The sequence below is a fragment of the Melospiza melodia genome, chromosome 3 (genome assembly GCF_035770615.1).
Source record: "Melospiza melodia melodia isolate bMelMel2 chromosome 3, bMelMel2.pri, whole genome shotgun sequence".
Lineage (NCBI taxonomy): Eukaryota > Metazoa > Chordata > Aves > Passeriformes > Passerellidae > Melospiza > Melospiza melodia.
This window is the reverse complement of record NC_086196.1, coordinates 64,925,708-64,948,152: the sequence shown is the minus strand read 5'-3', so window position 1 is coordinate 64,948,152 and position 22,445 is coordinate 64,925,708. Positions and strand designations below refer to the sequence as shown.

General features: G+C 39.5%; 1 long non-coding RNA gene across 2 annotated transcripts in view; it reads right to left on the bottom strand.

Annotated features, from left to right (window-relative positions):
• Positions 1-1,359: 1,359 nt before the first annotated feature.
• Positions 1,360-22,445, bottom strand: part of LOC134416772 (uncharacterized) — a 28,994-nt gene continuing 7,908 nt past the window's right edge. For both annotated transcript variants that reach the window (XR_010027381.1, XR_010027380.1), the window contains exons 2-6: positions 18,337-18,637; positions 11,982-12,122; positions 8,319-8,406; positions 3,934-4,097; positions 1,360-3,103 (exon numbers count right to left, since the gene is read on the bottom strand). This is a non-coding gene — a long non-coding RNA (uncharacterized LOC134416772). The remainder of the gene's footprint in view (positions 3,104-3,933; positions 4,098-8,318; positions 8,407-11,981; positions 12,123-18,336; positions 18,638-22,445) is intronic.

Below are 22,445 nucleotides of genomic sequence, written 5' to 3'. Positions count from 1 at the left end.
TACTAAACACATAATAAAACATCAAAAAAAAGAGGGATTTACACAAATCTGTGCACAACTTCTTCCTCGGGAAAGAGAGCAGGAACCACACATGTTACATTGCCTTAAAGTGCTACTGGATGGCCATCTGATCCTGCTAATGAAGGGTGTGGTGCAAGAGCCAGAGCGAACCAGAAAATGACACATTGGCTTTTACATTAACATTTTGTTTGCCTTTGAAGAAAAACCAAAAGCAAGTTAGAGAGTTCAGAGGAGATCTATTTTATGGTCTGTGCCTTTGATTTCCTTTTGAAAGAAAGTTTGCTTCCTTTCCAAGAACTGACCTCCAGGACAACTTTTTTTTGTTGCATTTCTCTTCCTCATTTTTCTTGTCCATAGATAGGCCAACAATATTGCAGCCTCTGGAATCCTGAAATCTTTGGCACAAGGAGGAAGCTATTGTATAAATCTGCTTTAATAGGTCAGAATCTCAGCTGGTGTGAATTGCTGTAACTCCACCAGAGTGTTGCTGGTTTACACTAGTAAATAATATGGGTCTGCTGCTCTAACTGCCAGAATTCATACTTCTTTCAGCAGAAATACCAGGTCCCATTAAAATCCTTCTGTTGGTTTCTGCTGGACAAGCAGAAGCCCTGTTACTCTGTTCCAATATCTAATTGCCATCTGGAACCAGTAGCAACCACATGAGAATGTTAAACTGCACCTTTGAGAAGCCTGCCTCTCTTTGGGCTTGATTCACTGCTGCAGCACTAGGTCTGTGTAACTTAAAAGAGTTGAAGGGAGTCCTCCATGCTGAATTCTGTGCCCTGTACTTGTCTAATCACTTTCCTTACTACTATATGTTTTCTCCTTTTCCTAAGCACTTATTTTGCATGTTTTGAGGGGAGGATGGGCTCTAATGGAAAATTGAAGATTCTGTCCCTTCTGTAAGATTAACATCCTCCATTTGCCAACGCAGTATAAAAGCTGCCTCATATTTTCTCTTGTTTGTTTCTTTTTTGCTGAAGTCATCATCACTCTGGGATTTTTTTCATTCTTCCTGTGAGCTATTATTTATGAATTCACTTTTAAATTATTCCCCTTTAACTTCTAACTGATCCCACATATTGTTTTGTGATAAACACAAGCACATTAGCAGAAGGGAGCATTAGGATGATTAAGCTTTTTGTACGGAATAGGGCAGGCCAAAATATTTTCACCAGTGATTATATTTTCAGTTAAATCAAAAGTTATTGTCCATATGCACATGGAAGGAAGACATTTAAAGACTTCAAATGTGGAATTCACTGTAGGTAAACTATTTGAGTTTTTGTTGGTGGGTTTTTTTGGGTTTTTTTTTTGGTTGGTTTGCTTGTTTTTGTTGTTGTTTTTGGGTTTTTGTTGGGTTTTTTTCTTTTGTTTTAAAGAAAAAAATGGCACGTTATCTTCTTCAAAAGGAACTGACATGGCGTGAGTAACATGAGTCTTGATATAAACATCTTCTCTGAATCTGCCCACTGGTGCTTATCCCATGAACTATCACTTCTGTAGCATGGAGCGTTCATCTCCCAAACACATGGGAGCCTCAGTATCTGCAATGTCTGCACAAAAGCTTGGCATGTCCCATAAGAAAGTCTGGTTATTGCCCCAGGCAGTAAACAAGATCCTAAATCCTCTTAAATCTGTAAGACAGAGCTTCTCAGGACTTGTGCATAAAAGTAAGTTCAACAAATGGATATTAGTGTGAAATATTTGTACTATCAGATCCCCAGCTTCCATGTGGTGAGGAGTGTTTTTAAATGTTGCAGATGAAAACAGGATAGAAAGACTCTGGAACCAATAAAAGCAAGGCACGGTTCCACCAAAGATGTCCTCAAAGAGCAGAGAACAGGCAATGATTTAAGGACTCTGTGCATGAGATTTCAGCAACCTCCAAAAATCTGGGAAAGGTGAGAAGAAATGTTTCCCTCACTGGAAAGGGGAACTAATCTTTGAATGAACTACAGTAGTTTTCTAAGAAAAGAAATAGCATATGTTCAGGGCTATTTCTGTGCTGTCTGGAGTTACATAAACACAATACAGTTATGGATGCTAACAGCTCTAGGTTCTTTTTATTAGTCAACCAAGTAGTACATTTCATAAGGTATTATTCATCCAAAATTTGCTTCCTGCTCAGTCGTGTCAGTATTTGACCCTTAGGATTCTTCAGATAAGCTGTGTATTCTTTTCTGTCCTTCACATGGAAATAACACCTTTGCTGTGTTACAGAATGAGAATGAAGCTGGAGACTGATGGCATTGTGCTGCAGTGGACATGGTATTATTATTAATTTAAAATTGTATCTTCATCCTGAAACTAATTTCCACTCCTGCATGCAAAATAGATTTATTTTCAGAAGTTAGTGTGAAACCAAGAGGTAACAACAAAATGGAAGCAGTAATAGGGAGGATTCCTTGGTTTCCATGCTTGCTGTACAGTGGCAGCTAGTTAATGCTAATCATAGAATCATAGAATATCCTGAGTTGGAAAGGACCCACAAGGAACACTGAAGTCCAACTTTTGGCCCTGTCCAGAACAGTCCCAAGAATCACACCATGTGCCCTGAGAGTGTTGATCAAATATTTATTGAACTCTGTCTTGATGCCATGACCAGTTCCCAACCACCTTCTGTGTGAAGAACCTTTTCCTAATACTGACCTTAAACCTTCCCTGACTCAGCTTTGTGCTGTTTCCCCAGGTCCTGTCACCACACAGGAGAGATCAGTGCCTGCCCCTGCTCCTTCCCTCACGAGGAAGGTGTATTTGTCCTCAGTCTCCTCTTCTCCAGGCTGAACAAACCAAGTGACCACAGCAGCTTCCTCTGCAGGCCCTTCACCATCTTCCTTGCCCTTCTTTGGACACTCTCCAAGAGCTTTATATCTTTATATATGTTCATGCTGCTCTCGAGACTTACATCACTTGGACATCCCTCAAGCCGCCGCGTGTCACAGAGGGAATTTGCTGAAAGATCACAGATGTGGACTTCCACAGCACCAGAGATGCTACAACCAATGCACAGAGAGTACAGAGATTGTTCCCAGATCTCTTGTCATCCAGCTGTGAGAGTGCTGGGAGCAGGAATGATCTGGAAAAGGAGAATCAAAAATGAAACCTCCACAATGCCAGTATTTCTTGAATTCAGCCCATTACCCGGTCTACTTCAGAGAAAATAAAAAGTTGAATGTCATTCCCCCCAAAATTGTAAGTAAAATTAATAGATTTTTCAATCCATAGATATTTCTCTTTCAAATAGTGTATCTTGCTGACTTGTTTAAAAAACAAGTCAGTGATTTCAGCCAAGTCTCCTACTCAGAAATTGAGTTGTAACAGTCTGCGAGATCTGATTTAACTTCAGTTGCACACAGTGTTTTTCTTCCACTGTTATTCTGTGTATTTTAAATAAATATTTTACTTCTTTATGTGTTTACTTCGAAGCAACAATATGAGTACAGTATAATCTTGTCTGCACTAGGACTGAGAATAACATGGAACATATTCAGAGTAGTATAAAAGAAATACCCTTTCTACATGGGTGTTATATTCAGGTTTTATTTGCACATATTCCCTATAATTATAGTTTAAGTGGGCTATTTTCCATACCCACATAGGCAGCATTTTCCACATAAAGGTTCACATTGACTTTAGACCCACCCACAAGGTATTTACTTGCATCTATACATATAATGATCAAGCTCAAAGCTGCTTCAGCCAAACCTAAATATTTTAACTTGTGCTTCTTTTGCCAGCCATTTTCTCCTGCATGAGTTGTTTCCAGTTTACACAACTGCTTTTATAAAGTTTCCGGTGCAATGTGTTTGCTCTTTCACATGAGTATTGAATGCAGCCTCAAATTCAAACACAGATTTTGAGCAATCAAAACATTATGAAAGTTTTCTCAAAAAAGTTTTATTTTACCTGTTTTCCAATGTTTAGGTTGTTTGCAGAAGCTGGATCTCACTTGAAATTAAATTTTTTAATCTCCCACAAGTTCAGCAGAACTAAGTCATACAAATTTTTGTTTATTTTCTATGTTCATCTCTTGGACATCAACTCGATTCTTATTGCCAGGCATTTTGAATCTGCAGATATGAGAACGGGCAAAATACTGAGCAGCAGCACAAGCCATAAACCCCTTTCCCACTCAGTTTTGGACCTTTCCACTAAACTCTTTCTCAAGCTATTCCTAATGGCACTATTGTAAACATGCTCTTCTCCCTGGATTTTTAGATGGAAAATATGATGACACTGTAAGCTGTAAAGTAGCATGGAGTAAGTGAGGACATCTTTGCAACAGGAAGATTCCCAAAGAAATAACATCTGTATGTATGTCCCTTGATCTCAGGGAAATGTCCTCTCAGGCTTGAGAGAATTTCCAGTTCAGAGCAACCCCCAATGTTATCACTCTATTCAAAGTGGACCATCAGTGTAAAACGAGCATTTTTCTCAAAAGAACATATCCTAAGCACAGGAAAATTTTGTAGGTAGGGATATTCCCAAACAACATGAAAATCCTCAAAGGGAAAGCACCACAGAATGTGAACTCTAGGGAAAAAGAAGGTATTGTACACATACATGCATAAAATGTGAAATCTTTCAGGGAAAACATTCTGTCCAAAGTAATATGTGAAGGGTTTTGTTTTGAAGAAGCCACCCCCTGCTGTGGCAGTAAGTATGCATGTATGATTACTAAGATGCCTAATTAAATTATCCTTATCTGAATGCCAGCTGAACTCAACAAAGCAGATAATAAGTTCCAGAAACAGATACCATGTGGGGGGCAAATTATTTTACTTCGAAAAACTGGAGCTTGAAATTAGAGACGTGTAAATAATAGAGAACATGGTTTCCCTCCACCCCCACTGTCTGCACCTGAACTGCTATTTCCATCAGACGGATCATGGAGCCAAAAGGCAGCTGCTCTCACAGCTCTGCATCTGTGAGGAGATTTTTGTCTGCCTTCTAACTCCACTTTTAAAAATGGGTTTCCTGCAGATTTGCAAATGGACAAGTGGGAGTGATACTGTCTTATATTCTTGCACAAATTAAACATCAGCTATAAAGAATCAGAGTATTATAAACTCTTAATTACTTTTCAGAGTTTTATCTTGGCTGCAGATTAAGTGCATCATGTGAGGAGAGGCACCAAAGATGGTTTTGCATGGAACTAACTCTTCTGAGGAAAAGCCATCCATTGGGGCACTGCCCAGCACATCTGGAGTGTCAAGACATCTTTGTGCAGGAACAATCAGATCTTCCACACAACACTCCTGGATCTGAGTCCCAGAGAACATTGTGCTTTCTACATTTCCAAATATATTCAATATGTGCCTGTGTTAAGTTAACCCATCATTATCCCTGCTGGATCAAAGCTAGGTCCTAAAAATCCATTGGCTCAGGCATTTCCAAGCACTTAATGGACTTCTTGAAGTGCTAACTCAGGTTTGATGCAGCACCTGAGAGAACTAGGGCTCCTTGAACCTGAAGACCCAAGGAGTACACTGCAGAAACCAGATTATCTTTAGCATCAACAGAAGCCAAATATTAGCCTTTTTAGATCTTACAACTCATCTCTTAGATTTAGGTTTCAATCACTTTCCCCAAAAAGTTTCATGTGACTATTTATGGGCACACTCTACAGCACAGGAGTGGTCCAGGCTTTTGGGGCAGTGCCCAGTCAGTGCCCAGCTTTGGCACAGGGGAATGCTTTGCTGGGAAGTGTTTTTTGGAGCCAAGGCCCCTCTGGGAAAATATGGCTTATAGGGCAGAAGAGGGGACTTCACTGTTTTGACTTAATGCCAGTTCAGGCCTCTTCCAAGGACAGCAAGCAAGCAGCCAAAGAGGTTGGTAATTTTGGCACATCTTGGACTTACTAATGTATCTGTTGAGTCAGTAAAACAATGCAAAGCAATGGATTTTTCAATGCAGTGTGATAGGTAAATCAATACTAGAAACATTATTCTATGTAAGGTGTGATCATCTAAACACTCTCATGGTACCTATAGAAACAACCTTCTACTGATTCTGCATGAAATTCACTGATCCAGGGAGCTTTCTGTCCCTTGGTTAACATGAGAACATAAAAAAGGGGATCAGATATCAGCCATTTATTAATCTGAACTGCTGGAACTTGAGCTGAGCTTCACGAGGACCTTTCCTGCAGGCAAGAGCAGCTCACAAAAGCATCATCCCTAAGGGAGGGTTCAGCCAGTGCAGATTTGCAGTTTCTTGTCCCAGACAATGGACTCTGGTGGAACAACCTCACTCATCTGTACTGCAACTGAGCGCTACTGGCCTCACACCAGTACCAGCTGCATACCAGTAGCAGAGCAGTTCTGTGGAGAGCCAGCAGAAACTTCTGTCCTGGCCTGACCTACCTGGCCAAAAGTTAGTCAGGGAAATTTCTTCATGCTTCAGACACATTATAGACAATTATAGTAAATATCAGTAATAGTATAGTTATATCAGTATGTCCTTGGAGGAGTTAATAGATCTAATATATTACACATCATATGTGTATAATGTATGCAGTCTATATAGTTGCATGTGTATTATCATAAGGCATACATTATGTTACATATATTATAATATATAATATTTTTATGTTAGTCTATATATTGTGATATCAATAAAAAAAGTAGGAGCATTTAATTTATAACAAAATTTTCCCTCTTTTCAATTTTTTCTTTTCTTGTTTTTTTTTGGTAAAAAGTGTGTTGCAGTGGTAAACACGAAGGTACAGTACTACAAGACTAACACTGCTGGAGTTTGAAAGATGTGTTTTATGTTCATAGCACAGACCAGTATACATCAGGAAACAAATTTTCTAGGGAACTCATTTTTTTCTGTGAAGGCCAATATAATAAATCAAATAAAATTCACTTTTGCCTTGAAATTCTAGTGATGCTGTGACTGGTTTTAAAGAAAAGATTTGGCTGCAAGAAATGTCTATGGTGAAGGTAAAATTCCTAAGGAACAAAGGTTTTTCCTCATGCTGGAGGCACAACTGCAGTGCAAAGTCTTGGTCAAGAACTGTTCATCATTCCTTACAGATTTCCTTTGTAATATTGCCAAAGCCAGCTTCAAAGATTTCATAGAAATTATGGTCGGAAGGGACTTTCAGATCATTCAGTCAAACTTCCTGGTACACCACTAGTCAGGAAGCACTAACTAAATTCTTTATAACCACCTAAGGAACTTGGATGCAACAAGTATTTTAGAAGTCCAGAAGACTGGAAATATTCAATATTAGAACAATTTAAATACTAGAGCAACTACAGACAGATGCTTTTAGGCCTAAGGAATTTTAGACGAAATATCATTAGTGAAGGAGTGGAATTGTGGTTCAATAAAAGATTAAGAACAAAAATAAGACTGCCATAATATATTATGCTCCCATGGAAATTTGGCCTGATCAGACGAAGCTATTTCTTTTTCCTCTCTTCATAAAATTACTTCTACTTACAAAAGAAAACTGCATTGCTTTATTATACTTTGCCTTCTCCAAGATATTAGAGTCACATGATATTAGAACAGAAAAGCATGGTTTTGTTGGCTAAAACAGGATTGCAAATATGTCTGAAGTGTAGCTGATAATGAGGAAATATCAAGGTTCCCATTGAGATTCCAGCAGGATCAGCTCTGGTACAGTATTATTTTGTATTCACATGAGAAGTCTCAGTAGTGTCATAGAGTCCTTGCTGAAAAAAATCTGTCAGGATTTAGAGATCTGTGAGGCAAAAAATACTGAAAAGGAGAAATTACTTTGGCATGGTGACGTGGATAATTTGATTAAATGGTCATGATCTGACCATTTAATGGGTGCATTTTCATACATCTAAGTGCCAGGTATGGGAGACTGAAGAATACAGTCTCTTCCTAGAGGACCATAGGTTTTATCCTACAAAACATCAGCTCAAAAGAGGCTTCTGTCTTTGTGTATAATTGCCTCAACAGGCAGCTTCAGGGCAAGCTGTGGCAAAAAATCCTAGTGCAAATCTTGAGTTTGCAAGAAAAGTATCAGGGAGAAATAGGAAAGCCTTCTGCATCCTGTGGGGCAAGCTTTTAGTGAGGTGTTAATCTCTAGATCCACTGCCAGGTGAGAGAGAGGCTCTAAATCCTCGTGGTCCTAAATCCAGCTGACTGGGCTGCACATTCATGGAGGCTGGAGGAAGGATGCTGTAGCTTGCTGCGGAGCATCTTCCCAAAAACAGCTGATCCCAAGCCCAGGCTGTAGAGCAGGATTGCCCCTGGGGTTGGTCTAACAAACCATGGCAGCCACAGGCGGGGTGTGGCACACCTACCTGCACTGCTTGGGAGCACTGTGCACCTCAACACATCTGCCCATGCAGGCTGAGAAAGGCTTTTGCTGTTTGGTCATTTTCATTCACCCTGCAGGGAACAGTAGCAATAAATTACAAATGTGGAATGGATTGTGCTGTTAGTTTTGCTGACAGGGATTTTTTAGTTGCATTAAATTCCAATTATTTTCCAAAAAAGGAACTTGTGGCTGACTTTGTATTTATTTTCAGCACAAGAACTAGTTGTGTGCTAATTTATTGTGTGTTTTTGAATTTATTTTTTTTTACTTAATAGGAATAAAAACTACTATACCTGCTAGGAATTAAAAGTAATATGATAACAAATAGGCATCTGCTGGAAGAAAAGAACTGTAAATCATTAAGGACATGTGCAATCCAGGCCTCTTTCCTCTCAAGGCTTCATTGGAGCAACATGTAGAAAGAAACAGCCAATATTTTAGAAGCAACAGGAAAAAAAATCTGCACATAATTTGACTTTTTTTCTATAACAGCATCTTTACTTGCATGTGACCAGCTTATTAATCAAAAAACTGGCAATATATAACTATAAAACGGGCTTTTCAAAGATTTATCACTTTGTCATGCACACAAAGAGATGCACATTTTACGTGTTGGAAAAATGCCCTCAGCAGCAAATAACGTTTATACAAACTCTGAAAAGCCAGAATTCCATATCTTGTGCTAATGATGTTTAGTATCTAACAGAAAGCCTGAGAAGGAACTTTAACATGTATTAATAATACTATGCATTTTAGGTAGATATTGAGCACCCAGCTCCGGTGTGATGAATGTACACATAAACTTCAAAATTAGTCTTAAAAGCATATAAACCACTTCAGTTGTTAAGATTTTCTAGAACCAGCGTGTGTGGGTAATATCACTAAAAGCAGGTATGTTGGATAAAAATGAATGATGTCCCTTTTCCAGTATAAACCCAGGAGTTCATCTTCCAGTGTTGTTTATAAATAGAAGAGAGTCAATTTGCTTAGGATCTGCAGGACGTTTGGGTACTCCATTTAGATAATGACAACATTTTTAACACAGCTATCACTCATTAGGTCAAGAGGTTGTGATTAATCAAGAAGTGTTTTGGTTTCGTCTGATAGACATCTAGTCTCTTTAGTTTACAGTTGAATGAAGATGGCTTCAAGAGTTTACAGAATAAGCTGCAATGATACATTAGACTGAAATTGAGATGGAAGAGAGATGTGTGATCTATTTTAACCATTCCATTTGCATTACAATGTGCTGTGTGTGAATTCATCTAGGCATTGCTAGAGTAAATTAAAATCTGCTGGGAATGTGTTGAATGCATTACACAACAGGAACGCGCTGGCAGGTTACAGCTACAAGTCTGCTGAATGTTACTAGATGATATTGTTGGTGTGTGGATGAAAAGAGGAGAGTCTTTTAATAACAAATGGTTGGTTAATGGCTGATCAGGAGATGAGAAAACTTGAGATAGAATGAGTTTTGACAAAAAATGTCTCATTATTAAGTCTGTTTCCATGGCATATTTGGATAAACCTCCAGACTGAGGCAGTACAGGTCCTGCCACACAAACTGCAGGACAAGGATTCACACTTCTGTCTGAAAGATTAACTTGCAAACACTTGGTTGCTGTATGAAATGTCTCAAGATACTATAAAACCTCAAGGTCACGGTCTAAGATTATCTACCAGCATTTTCCTCTCACCAAGCTCTGATCCAGGTTTCTGGGGTATTGTAAAGGTCTTTGCTCTAGCAACACCTCTCAAGGAGCCAAAAGAAGTATGTCCCAGGGAAGCAGACTGCTCTCAGTAGGAAATGAGAAGTATAATCAGCTGCCCACATCATCTGTGAATACACACCTTGCACCCACAACCACAAATCACATCTGCAATCTGCAGTCAGCGCTTCTTAAAACCCTTGCAACACCTTTGTAAAAAACATACTGCCACAGCCTACATTGCATGGAGGGGTTTTTTGTTCATCTTTGAATAATCGAGTAAATCAAGTGCTAATTCAGTGTAAAGGTTGTAAAAATAATACATAGCTTGACAGTTTATTGCTTTTTCATAATATACTTATCTTGCTCATTAGAAAAAAGTGGGTGAAATTTCTGAAACCTTTTTTCTTTTTTAATATATGCTCTTTGGAGGATGCAGCCTGAAGAAGCATATCACCTTTGTGTTCCCTTTCTCCTGATCACACATACCCATGCAGTCACATGTATGCATGCATGCTTTATGAACTTCCTTTCAGATGATGCTGACAGGTTGAAGGCAAAGTAGCACCAGGTGAGCAAATAGAAACCCTGCAAAACTTTTTATTAAGACAAATCCCATAAATTTTACTCTTCCTCTTTTTCTCCAGATTATCTAACAATCCTGTGCTAAGCACTGCACACATGCTTTCTTTAATGCTACAACCAAGGAAAAATATGAATACTTGCAAAATACACGCACTGAAATCTGTGTGACCTCTAATACTGTTATTGATTGGAGACATCTGAAAAATTACAGTAATGACATGTTGTTGTAATTAGCATTGCAAGTTTCCCTGGTTTAAATTAGAGAACATGCGCTAGAAAGTCCAGAAGCTGCATATGAACTGCCTTATGATTCTAAGATGACTTAACAACTATTTCCACACTTGTCAAAGTCTAGCATTGATTCAGAAAACACAGTAGGCTCTCCAGACTGAAACACCCTCCTCAGGCAGGGAATTCCTCTATGGGATGGTCTTGCTGGCTCTCTCCCAGGGGACACACTTGTCCTGCTTTTGGCATGACTCAACTTCTTGTTGAGTCGACCTTTGCCCCCTCAAATGAAAGGGTTTCATGCCCTGGAAACTGGCTCTCTTAGCAACTTCCACTCAACTAGAACCTTGTTCTTCCACAGCAACACTGAAGAAACACAGTAAAATACCTGTTTGAATTATTGAAAAAATAATATACTTGGGGAAAAGGAAATGCCAGGCAGACCTAAAGCTCCTAAGCAGGCTACATCAAAGGGTGCATTACACATAGCTGGAGGATTAATGTCCATTTATCTAATTAATGTTTTTATCATTTAGCATGCTATTAAAGAGATTTTAGAGAGAGCAATACTTTCAGGTAAAACCACAAATTCTAGTCATTAGGCAGCTGCCTCTTCTGATCCTATTATTAAAACACATATCTTAAGTAATCTCTGAAAAGTCAGTACTTTCAGAATATACCAGGAGAACAAGATATTATTTTCCTCCTGATATTCAAAAGAAACCTATGGAGGAAGAAAAAACAGTCTATCAAGAGCTGCAATGTTTCCTGAACTGAAGTAAAGGGAAAAAAACCCAAATAAATGAAATGCTTTAAACAATTAAAGGGAAGGATTTGCACAGGAAAGAACTTCAGTATGAAAAGTGAATAAAAGGAAAACAGGCTAGGAAGACAAAAACAACTGAGGCAGCCTATTCAGTCTTGACTTAAAGTTTTTCTAATATTTGATTAAGTCCAGTTATTGATCCTGCAACAGTACCTCTAACGATCTCATCTTCTACCATCTAATACTGACACCAAGATTTTAGAAAAGGGGCCGGTCCCCTGCTGAAGTTAAAACAATGACTGCAAAATACCAAGGAACAAAGTTCAAAAGCAACAACAGAAAATTTGAAAGTCCTTACATTTCCACATTGGCTGTAGAGACAGGCTCTCTCCTTGCACAATTGCCCTGGCAAACAGGCGTCTGTTGCTGTAATTCACATTGAACAGCAGTCACCCATCAGGGCTCTAACAGGTTTTGGCAAACTCCCCTCTGCCTGTGGCTGGTAGGAAGGAAGAAAACAAATACCTGTTTGTTGTAAAATGCCTTGGAGTGTGGAAAAGGTTCAGAAGTCCTAGCAAAGCATTTGAGGAGTTATCTTTAAAAACATGCAAGTGTCTTATCCCTCGGTGAGCTAATCAGAATCTAGCTTCAAACCCAACCCTTGGCCTCACTGCACAGTGTATTTGGCTTTTGCTCCTGATCTGGTCTGACCACGTGCTTCTCACAAAGCCCTTCACTTCAGAGATGGCTTTCCAGCATTATATTCTAAATAAAAATACAGGCTCCTCTTTGTAAAGGGGCTTGGAACTGAAGTCTGGTCCTTTGGTGGAGAAAAGGTATTGAACTCGTGCCTGAAGGGAGGCTCCTCTCCAGAGGCCAAAGCAAGGCTGGAGCAGGGAGCACCATTCCCATCCCTTGCAATGAGGGTGTTGGAGCAAGCTGGATGTGGAGGAAAGGGGCATTCACAACCCCAGAGTGGTCTGCTTGAGTTGTGCTTCAAGGACAACAAGGTGTTCATTGCAGTGACTTAACATCAGTAGATGTGAAAATAAAAATCTATATCATAAGGAAATATATTAAAACCCCTGTTTTGGTAGTTTGAGCCTTGGAAGTCATGTCAGCAGCTCAAAGTTCACAAGATTTTTAGTTTAAAACATTTCAGGGTTGTTTTTCTTGACATACTGTTGGTGTCTAGGATGATACCAGAAAGAAGAAAAAGTACACTAGCTTGCAAACACAGACTTGAAGTAAAACAACTCCAGCATCTCCAAAAACTTTCTAAATGAGGCCCAAAAAGCCCTTTGCAAATATTAGGGAAATAACCTTTGTATCACCAAAAATATGGTGGAAATCCTATTCCTATTTTATGAAAGGTGGAAAAAGATTAGAAAGAGGCTGTCCTTGATTAATGTTATGTTTCTGTCTGGCATTAGAGAGATGTTACTTTTTCCACCACACTCTTTGGTGCACAATGATACATAACATTCAGCCCAAACCTCAAGCCCTCAAAAAAGAGCCCTCAAGACAGACAGACTGACCCAAAGTGCCCATGACATAGTGGGGCAAGACTCAGTCCTGCCTGCACAGAGGACTGAGCCAAAATAATCATTTACTCTTCAGATCTATGTCTTAGGGGAAAGGCAAACAAAAGAGCTACCAGTGACACCATTTCTTGAGGCAGCATTCATTTATGTCTTTAAATCATTTCTGGGGGCAAAAGGCTTGTGTTTGCACAGCCCTTGAGAGACATGGTGCCTGCAATCCTCTTATTTCTTTTTTCTCCCTTGTTATTTCTTTTTCTCCATTGCCCTTCAGCTGCTCCAATTCAGTGCAAAATGTTGTTTGAAGAGTTTTTGGGCACTGCTTTCCACAACAACCATTGCACAGCTGAGTTAGGACTTACTGCCTGTACAGCAGAAAAATAAACTGGGCTAAAGTTTCTTCAGTTCAGCAGTAATGGAGTGGGATTTCTTTTAATTTAGTTAAATACTGTTGCTTGACAGAATGAAATCTGATCTCTAAGGTAGAGATTAAAACTGGTGGACCTAGTGCAGACTATTTGGGGTTTTTAATTATTCTTCTGGTGAATTATCCTAATTAAATTTGTCAGACAATCATAGGATATAGCACTTGTGTAGAAACTGATAATGCTGGCCATTCATCTCCTGTCTAGTAGCTATTATATTCTCTAGATAAAAATCACATGAACTGGAAAAGCAGCATTCAAAATATTGAAGTTGATGCACAATCACCTAATTAACTTTTCCTTAAGCGCTTGGAGAAACATGGAGTAAGTGGAGAAATAGAGTATTTTACAGAGCTTTTGCCAAATGATGCTGTTGGTCACACCCAGTGTTGTACATGAACACATTTTGCTGGATGAAGAACCTGGCACAAGATATTGTTTGGAAAGGGAAGGGGAGGGAAGACAAGGCAAGGCAAGGCAGTGCAAAGAGCTTTCTAGCTTTTTTTCAGTTTGTGTTAACAGATAATTGGCCATCTACTGGACAGAATATTATTTCACCATCCTAATAACTTGGCTGCACATAAAAAATCTTTTCATACTGCAACTTGGCTCTGAACCATTAACATTTTTCTTAATAACAGCAATAAAATGGAAGTCAGTCCACAATTAATTCCCTTCACCAGACTTCAGTGACCTAAAATATGTAGCCTCCTTTGGAATTCTGTCAAACTCAGATGGTGGTTTCTGATGGATATTATTTATGCTTCCATGTATGCAAACAGCCACTCATCAAGTTTTTGATAGATACTATTAGGAATTTATATTATACATGTCTAAGCTTACATTTCAGACTTCTGTGGTCATATTGAAGAAAAGGATTTTTGACTTTATAAACCATCATTTGCAATTTCATACACCAGCTTTAGTTAGCAAATAGCTTTCTCAGTTGAATTGAATTTTTTCTGCATAATAGCCAAATGTCTGTTACTGATAGAGATACCATAAAGCAAGAAGACTAGAATAAAAATACTGAATGGCTTTATTCTAGTTAAGTTCCTTGATGGAATGATTTTGAAAAACAGACATTTTAAAACTTCCAGTAACACACACAAAAAATCCTCATATATTTGAGAACTGGTTTTTTTTCCCCCATGCAGGATGTCAAGAACCATGGCCTGGCCCTCATGACAGTACCCTGTTGCTCATCCTGAGCTTCCAAGCCATATTTGTGGCTCCCAGGGAGTGTGTGCTGTGTCTCTCCCCAGCCTGTCTGCAGGAAGGCAATGAGACAAGACATAACAGAGCTGCTGCTGCTGCAGCAATCTAGGAAGACCAGCTGGAGTCAGAAGATTTCTCTGAGCGCCACTAGGAGACCAAAAAGTGCCTGGAGAGACACTCCAGAGGCACTGCAGAGTAAAGGAGGTATAAGTGTAGCTCTCCATGCAGGATGTGGCAGTTCTCCATGCATGTTTTCCCAGGGCACCTGTGTCATGGTTTAAACCCAGAGAGCAGCCAAGCCCCACACAGCCACTCACTCACATCCCCATGGCAGGGTGAAGGAGGGAACTGAAACACTAAAACTGAGAAAACACGGGTTGGGAGAAAGATGCTTTAATAGGTAAAGCAAAAGACATGCATGCAAGCAAAGCAAAACAAGGAATTCATGCACCACTTCCCACTGGCAGGCAGGTGTGCAGCTCTCCTCAGGAGAGTAGGGCTCTATCATGCATGATGGTCACTTGGACAGACAAGTGCCATCACTCTGAATGTTCCCTCTCTTCCCTCTCCTTTCCCCAGCTTTATGTGCTATATGGAAAGCAATGTCCCTCTGGTCAGTTGGGGTCAGCTGTCCTGGTGTCCCCTCCCAGCTTCTTGTGTCCCTCCAGCCTCCTTTCTGGTGGGTTTTGTGAGGAGCAGCAATGGCCTTGGCTCTGTGTAAACTCTGCTCAGCAGTAACCAAAACATCTCTCTATTACCAACACTGTTTCCAGCACAAATCCAAAACACAGTCCCATACTTGCTGTGAAGAAAATTAACTCTATCCCAGCCAAAACCAGCTCAACCTGCCTTTAGTCATAATCATAGTCATGATTTAATAATCTAGCCTTTCACTATAGTCATTCAACCAGAGCAGAGAATATGGCTCCAAATGTTTATCAACAGCTGCAAACCGAGGAGCCATTTTAGACAGCTGCCCTGAGCAGTACAGGTTTGCATGCTCACTCAAGAATTTGAACATTTTGTCGCCCATTTATTCCCAGAACAATTACTGGGGGAGTGTGGAAGGGAGCAGCCTTGGGTTCTGGTTTCTGGCCCCCACAATCATGATGCGTAACCAGATCATCAGCGAAATGTGTCTCAGCCATGGCGTGGGGCCTGGCAGTGGGGTTCCTCCCTGGCGCCCAGGCCAGCCTTGGGCTCCCTGCTCCCAGATCTTCTTACAGCTGCCAGCTCCTGCTGGGGCCATGCAGGTCCCCAAGAGGTGTGTGGGGTTCCCATGGCCTCAGCCCAATGTTTCTGTGTGGCAGGAGGCTCAGCTCCCCCTGGCAGCAGCAGGAGCTGCCATTGCGCTGTTGTGCTGTGGGCCCGGCTCCTGCATGTCCCAGCCTAGGCCTCCCAAGGACAGGGGTCTGCAGGCTGCCAGCACTGTGAGGCCCAAACCTCCTGACCTTGTGTGTCTCTGGCAGCAGGACACCTTGTGGCCCACATCAGGACAGCTCTGAGCACAGGGACAAGGCAAACCGCAGGCACCCCCAGCTGATTTAGGTCCAACGCAAAGGTACTTGCTTGGTGCCTGAAGCCTTAAGAAAGTGAGGTGTGGGTGTTTTTATCGCATTTCTCCCCATAGACACTCCATGTCAGTCCACGTTCTCCTTCTTCCTTAACTCTCCCTTGTTTTCAATTCCTTCCCAATGACCAGGGACCCAGCTCCTGGTGTGGTCAGAGCCGTGGCAGGAAGGAGAGCGACCTCCACGTTCCCAGATATGGCCCTCTCTGTACAGCACAACTGCACTGCCTGCTCATGCTGTTAGATCATATTGCAAATTCATGTCTCATTTGACCCTGAGGTCTCCTTCAGCATTGCTGCTTTCTAGGATTCTCCCTCCCTTTGGATGTCTGTGTTTCAAATTACGTTTCCCTGGGTGTACTGTGTTACATTTTCCCATGAATGCTGTTGTTATTTTCCAGCTCTACATTTTAAATCACACTATTACACTTTAATCACTACTACATTTATTACCTCTGTTTTCATTGATGCACTCAGCTCCTTCTGAGAGTGAAGACTGTAAAAATAGAATTGTAGAACTATCTGTGGCTTCTTTCTTTGATATTGCAATTGTCCAGCACCTTTTCTCTCTCCGTATTTTATTGAAAACATTGAAGACACCCAGGAAATATCCTCCATATGACACAAGTTGTGAAACTGTACCTTTCCCAACTTCCATTAGTATTTCTTCAACATCTCTTGCCTTTAGAGTCAGTTTTTAAACAATCCATCAGGCCCATTTAAAAATACTTGAAGAAAGAGACCTCAGAAACACCATCTGCCAATACTTCAATCAAATATTCACATTTTACACTGTGAAAAGTTCCTTATTTTCTTAGACTGAATTTATACTGGTTTTAGGATATTTTGCAAAGGAGATCCCTTGTGTGATGAGTCATCTGGTTTCCACACATTCCCAGCTCGGAGGTGATGTCCCCTGAGGCCTGGATGGAGCCTGATGCAGCAATCAGTTGCAGAGACAGCAACCAGCTGAACCTTACCAGGACTGGACACCACTTTTAGAGAAGTTAAACTAGATTGCTGTTGGCTTAGTTGACAATTGCTTTTTCTGCAGCTTATTTGACATTAGGCTTTCTCTCAGTTTTCATTACAATTTTGATTTAATTTAATATTTATATTTCAATAAGAATCCACTGTCTAAGTTAAGAAAACTGTGTTTTCCTTACTCTGAGAGACAATCCTGAAATATTTGTAAGCCTTTGGGGTTTTTTTTCTGACTAATCTGAAGGGGATCTCAGGCTTCATCTCCCTCATCTTCTAAAGGATCAAAATGCTGTGCTACTGAAAGTTATAGGCATGGTAGAATTACTCCTAATAAAGAAATTCAGAACAGATGTAACATTGTATTCTTAAAATAGAGCTATTAAGGCAGCTTTACAGGAAAAAATGACAGGGTGGGCAAACCTAAAGTATATGTAATATATTGTAGCATGTTCTAGAAAAATCTGTGAATGTTATACAAGTAGTACTGAAGGGAGGGATAAGAACTGAACTACATTTTTTGCTGCATATCCTCTGTGTCCACAGCTCACATCAGTAATTCTAGAATCCTCAATATTTAGAAGGTTTTGACTTTGCTGTATCTGAACAGTTCCCAGATCGAATGTGCACTCAGGGCAAGCTTCCACCAAGGTTTCCAGGGCTCTTTAGAGAACAAAAATTGCAAAGAAAATAGATTCACGTAATGCATTGATTTCACTGTCTCAAGGTGCTTTCAAATTTTATCCCAATTCTGTTCACAGAATTAGTTCACATGCTCCTTGCTATGCTTTCAGTCAAATATTCCCATTGAAAATTCAGCATGACAGAAAGTAAATAAAAAGCAATTCTTTTAGAAATAAAAGTGCAAACAAAACCATTGATTTCTCAACACCATATTTTGTGAACAATATCTCCATCATAAAAATATTTTAAAAAGCCATCCTCTCATCAGATGAGTCCCAAGAAGCTCCCAGTTACCTCTTGCCTATGGTACCACTCAGTCCCGTCCTGTTTTGAAGACAACCCTGTGGCTGGTGGTGGGATGCTGCTGCACTCTTGCTCCTCTATTCTGTTTTTCCAATACCCAGCAGAGAGAGAGCATCAGTGTTCAGGCTTTCCTCAGTGTTGAACATGCCTGGGAAGACCAGCAGTACAACTGGAGCATTGGTGGCAGTATTTATCAGTGTATAATCATCTGTAGTCAGGTCCAAGTCTCATAATGCATGAAGGCATCACAGGGCACTGGTTTTGCTTTTCCCAAGAGTCAAATGTTTTGTTCCTAAAGCAAACATTAAAAAAAAAAAAAAAAAAAAAAAAAAAAAGAAAGAAAGAAAAAGAAAAAAGAAAAAAGAGAACACATCCCATGATCCCATTCCCACAGGCCAGATTTTATTCTCATTTGCTCTAAAACCAGGAACATCAATAAAGAGGCACCAGTCCGACTGTGCTTAGAATCAAATTTCTAACCTTGTACTTTCAGATAGCTCACAGCATTGAAATAATGCAGTGGTAACATCAGGTTAAATCCTGTCTCACTCAATTTTGCCAGAGTATTTTCCATCACCTTCAGTGGGGCCAGGATTCCACATAGAATATTTTGCTTTCTTTAAGGGAAGAATTTGCATTCACTCATCTTGAAGAAAGTAGACTGACTTGCTGGGAGTACTGCCTGTGCCGAGCACAGAAACACCAACAGGAAACAATTGGCTGCATTAATCCTCACTGCTGGTTTTTGAAGTAAAAGTGCAGAGAGTTTTTTCCGCTGACTTTACTTCTCATCTTTGCAACAACCTAGACATGCTTTAAACATAATCCGTGTGCAGAACAGGGTTAAAACATAAAATATCACAACCCGAAATCCCTACACCAAGAGACCAGGGGCTCGGGAAGAGAAACTGCTAAACACTTCTTGTCAGTCTAGAAGCTATTCCACAGCTAAACCTGCTCATTTCGGAGATTTATTTTGCTAGAAAGGATTTTAATCTTCACATTTCAGTTCCTCAGAGGAGGCAAAAATCTTCCAAGTGCAGAGTCTGCAGCAGCGGTGAATCAACTATTGTAATACGCTGCCTCTTAAAATACTTCAGGGTAGTCAGGCATTAGGAAGGCTCCTATTTTGTGTGAACTGATCAAATACAGATGTTGCCAAAGAGTTGACCTTATTGACCGTGACTTAACTAGAGATTGAATGGCAGACAGACGGTCAGTAGTAGGGTGAAACCATGTTTTGGCGGTAGGGTGTAAATGTATATACAGTTTACAGGATGTGAATGACACCAAGCAAACATCTGTTCTATTGATAAATACTTGTTTTACTTCCAAAAATTTTTATCCCAGGGAAACGGTATGTGTGTGTATATATATGTATGTGTGTATAACACATTCTGCCCAATATTGTTAGGTGTCTCGTGTGCATGTTGTGGTCCTGGAAAATTCTTGAAATAGAAAACTATTAAAAATGGAACTAACTTTTCTTTCTTCCTGCAATATCAGATTTCATATAAAACTCATCAGCTGAGCTGAGTATTAGTCTTGATCAATGGCAGGAAACCAGGGGATCAAATGTTAATAAATCAGAAACAGATACCTCCACTTGAGCAGAGATATATCACCAACCTGAAAAATAGGTCAAATTATTTGACAAATTTTATATGCATATACCTAGAGGAAAAAAAAAGCTTTTCATAAGATTCCTTGAAAACTCAATCAAAGGACAAATGTGGAGAAAAAGTAACCTAACAAGGTAATGAACATAGAACATGAAGTCAGAGTCCTAAAATCACCTTTATTTGACATAATAAAAAAAAGATTAAATGAAAAGACTTTTGTTAATACAAAACCAACATATTTTGATTTGCAAATTAGCTCTGTCCTACTGCCTTGTGCTCCTCGGGAGAGGGTAGTGAAGTAACAGAGTGGGCCTGGTTTAGTGTGTGGTTACCTTTGCTCAAGAGTTAAATAGAAACATCACAATTACAGCAGCAAAAAATGTACATACAACAGGTCTGAAGTGCTCAGAGAGACACAGTGCTTCCAGTATCTTGGAAACTTGTAAAGGCACTAGGACCAGCTTTAACTTTAATATTTTTAAGGTGTGATGCCTAACTCTGTTAGCTCAAAGTTCCTTATATTAGTTTCAGACAAGCACCCTTGGAGTGTGGTCTTCTCTTCAAATTGAAACTATTTGCTCCTGTGCATAGCCTACTAAATTTAATTAGAAAATCCTGGTAGGCCAGCAGGACAAAATTTCCCTTCCTTCCTATTTTCCCCTTCCACAATATATCACCTAGAGTAATTAGGACCAGCGAGGGATCATCTTCACTGGATTAACCTTAACTAAATTGTATGCATTCAACATGTGCTCTTTTGATTAACTTGAGCCTGGACTGCTGCCTGTGGTACACCCACCTTGTAATTCTACACACTTAATTAATTTCAGATGAACGGCAAAAAGGATAAGCTGAATTCTCCAATTAATAAACTGATATTAGTTAATGTATTTTAGCTTAACTTTTAATTTTCTTCCTGTGTAGGGATAGGAAAAACAGAGAACAGGAGAGGGGTGGAAGGGGGCAAGCTTTGCCAACAAGCTTGTAACGACTTTTCAGGGCCCGATCCTGCTGCAGCCTAAGCAGATAACTTTCCTCCCAACAAGGAGAGGAATTTTGGCAAAAGGATCAGTCCCTACATTTAAAGTATAAAATGCAATAGGCAGGAACAGGATTTTTTTTCTCTTTCAAAATGATAAATAAGCATTACTTAAAACCTCCTCACCTTAACTCGGTTTTCCATATGGTTTCACTCATGCGTGGGTTTTCCTCCTTATTAAAAAAAAATACTATAATGTCACTGGCTGTGGGCCCAATCCTCCAGGCCTTAGTCCCACAGGCTAAGGCTATTTTTCTCTTCTCTACTGTCATAGGGAGCTGCCTAACAGTCCCATCCTAGATGCATTTGCCCAGATAAGTAACTTTGCTTTTGAATCTAGCCCTTGTGAATTCAATAGCATTTATCAGAGGAATTAAATTACTCATGTAGAAAAATATTTGCAGGAATAGATCCTAAAAATGTTTCTGGAAACACAAAGAAAAATCCAAAGAAAGATGCGAGGGAAAAACTTCCTAGTTCTTTTTAAACTGCCTTTTGAACTGTTAATTCAGTTGCTAATTATTAAGCAGAGGTCTTAATCTTCTCTGAGCAAATTGCAGTGAATACTCAGTTTCTTATTTTTAATGTGTAGCTTTGCTGAATTTCTCTCCAACATTGGTATGTGTGGTTTCAGTAAAATGGATAGGATTAAAGTGAAATCTGCATAAAAGTATTTTGCTGAAATGAAGATTGGCTGTTCAGTGTCCTACAGGATTGAATTTTGAGTGAGAGTGAAATCAAGTTCACAGAAAACAAGAAATATACAGTCATATATGGTTCTTTAAATAATTCTGTCTCTGTAAAATCATTCACTGTTTTTCCTCTCCAGAAATCAATATTCAAACAAATGCTACCAGAAAAAAACAACAAATATTAGCTACATAATTCTATTGAAGATATTTCTAGGTTAGGTATCAACAAGCTGTTTGTGCATGATTCATATTAATTGCCAGTACTTGGTTTTTCTACCAACAAGAATAACAACAAATAGCTGTAAGCAATAAGATGGCCTAGCAAGATGTTTGTTTCCTAATTCCTATTTGATTACTTCAACAAGTCATCAAGTAGTATTTTAACATTTGTCCACTACTAAGAGATAGTAAATTATTTGCTGATTTGATTGATAATCTTTCAGAAATAACAGGAAATTTATTAGGTAGGATCATTATATAAAATTTTTCAAACATCTAAACAGTTAATGAGCCTTTTTCTCTCTGCAAAAGGAGCTTTGACACCTTAATCACTTCAGTGGTCTCCTAATTCTTGTGGATACTTTGACAGCTTTACCTCCCACCTGTAATTATTTAAAAAGAAATCAGACAAAACAGTTTGAATAGCAAAATCCCTTATGAGAAGGGAGGAAGATAGAGAGTCTTAAAGTAAAGTTGTCAGTATTTTGGGTAATTTTAAAACCATGGAATATATGAAACTACGGCCAA